Genomic DNA, 2,500 nt, shown 5'->3' with positions numbered 1-2,500 from the left:
GTGGTGGTGGTGGTGGTGGTGGTGGTGGATGGGGGGTGGTGGCGGGTGGGGGTTATATTCCATCTCCGTCCAGGTGAATCCACAGCTGTCACTCATTGGAGGCATCAGGGTTTTAGCCCCGCCTTTCAATAATTCAGCAAGTGGCGAGGAAATGGAAGAGGCCTCCATTAGGCTGCCGGACAGCCCTCACTCACCTGTCAACCGGCGGAGCACGCCAGCGTCCACCTGCAGGTGCTCCAGCATCCGGCAGTGCACACCACCCCCCGGCTCCAGGAGCGTGGCTCTTTTGGCTCTTTTGGGTCATTTTTGGTTGTAGGATAGTTTCACCCTGAAGGTTAGGTCTTGGGTTTAGATTTTTGGTCATAAGGTTTTGGAGTTTGGTTTCTTGTTCTAAGGTTTGGTTTTAGGGTTAGGGTTAGGGTTACGTATTAGGGTAAGGTTTTATTTTTTTTTATTTTTTTTTATTTTAGGATAGTTTCACGTGGTAATGTTTAAGTGTTTGGATCTTGTGAGTTTTAGGGTTAGGGGTTCGGATTATGGTTTGCCATCTTGGCCGTCGGCGACGTGGGAGACGTAAGACTGTCAAGAGACAGTTTGATACTTAGAGTAACAGTGTGTTCAGTTATGCATGGAGCAAGAAGGAAGAGAGAAATCAAATATTGTGCGTACTAATAATGTATATCCAAAGAAACTCTGCTTCAGTGTCTTTCACGGGTCAGAGGAAGGTTTGGTTTCCTCTAACAACACTGTCCTGGAAATGTAATGACTTTTTTTTTTTAATAATGTCATGTTAATTGGGATGTCAATTTTAAACAATAGGTGGCACAGTCGTTAGAGGTGTTCATATTGTGTGGCAGGGTGAATGCCAGTGAATGAGAGTGGCAGTGTATTGGTTGTGATGGAATACTACTTGTTGTTAAGTCACGCCTGTTCTAATGTCAAATACAAGGATCGCTTTTGACCAGCTCACTTGTGCGAAGTTATATGCTCCGACGGACATGGGCTCGTACCCTGGCTTCTACAGTTGGGGTTAGGGGTTTCTATGGGGTGGGTTTTGGAGGTGTGGTTTTCAGTTTTGGTGTTAGGGGTTCTTATTGATGGGGTTGGAGGGTGGGGTTTGAGGGTTTTTTGATTGGGCTTTAGAGATAGGTATTCAGTTAGGGTTAGGGTCAGGGGCCATCATTGGTGGGGTTTGAGGGTTTCATTTTCGGTTCTAGGATTAGGATTAGGGTTAAGGATAGGAGAGAGAGAGAGAGAGAGAGAGAGAGAGAGAGAGAGAGAGAGAGAGAGAGAGAGAGAGAGAGAGAGAGTGAGAGAGAGAGAGAGAGATTTAAAAAGTAGGGTTACGGAGAGGGAGAACGACAGGTACGGAAGAGGGATATCTGAATAATTCACAGAGGGGTCTGGCAACATTACATCTCTCCTCCCCCCACCCAACCTGCTATTTTCCATGTATTATTTGGTTAATAAACTGGCATGTTGTATTAGTCAACCAACATTGCCAACAGTATGTAACGCAAATGACAGATTCTCAGATTTGTCTCCTTTAATACTACCTTCAGACTTCACAAATAGTTTCCCAGAAATGTAGAGTTGAAAAGGATGAAAGAAAATAGGTTTTCAATAATTATTGCAGTACCATTCCGATGAGGTAGACTTAACGTTTATGTATGTTTAGTTTTCTCATTTTACTTCTGGTATATTTAATTAGGATGGATTCTATTGGATTCTACTGGATTCTACTGGATTCTCAGTCGTTTTTGATTTCCAATCATACGGCATCAACACTCGGTTCAGGTGATTGTTATCCATCAGATCTGTGGAGGAAAAGGAGTGACTAAACAGTGTAAAACAACAGGGATTAGGCCAAAGATTGTGTTTTTAAACATCCTCCACACATTAAGACTCACAACTCCATCAACTTGAATTTATCCGTCAATTCTGTCCCTTTTCTATTCAGCACCTCTTCCTCCCGCTCTCTCCCTATCCCCTCTCTCTATCACCGTCCTCTCTCTCCCCAGTCAACTTACCCATCTCTCTCCACTGGTCTCTCTCCCTCTTTCCATCTCGCTCTCTCTTTCTCTCTCTCTCTCTCTCTCTCTCTCTCTCTCTCTCTCTCACATGGACACACCAGTCTCTCCCTCTTTCCATCTCTCTCACCCCCCCCCTCTCTCTCTTTCTCTCTCTCTCCCTCTTGTGTATTTAATCCATGCTGATGCTGCATTTTCCTTCAGAGCTGATACCCCCTCCTCTACTCTCTCTCACTTTCTCTATTCACCTTCCTCTCTCGCGCTCTCTCTCTCTCTCTCTCTCTCTCTCTCTCTCACTCTCTCTCTCAGCAGACGTAGGCAGCAGACGTACTAGTCTGGTCCCGGAGGGGTTGTGGCGAGTCGCGGCAGAACGCGAGTCCTGGGAAATGAACGCTTAATTGGGGAGCGGATGAAAGAAGAGGAAAAAGAAGAACTAATGGAAAGCAAGTGAGAGAGAAAAAAAAAGGAAG

The sequence above is a fragment of the Micromesistius poutassou genome (genome assembly GCF_964030765.1).
Source record: "Micromesistius poutassou genome assembly, chromosome: 9".
In the NCBI taxonomy this organism is placed as follows: Eukaryota; Metazoa; Chordata; class Actinopteri; order Gadiformes; family Gadidae; genus Micromesistius; species Micromesistius poutassou.
Note: the sequence above shows the minus strand (reverse complement) of the source record.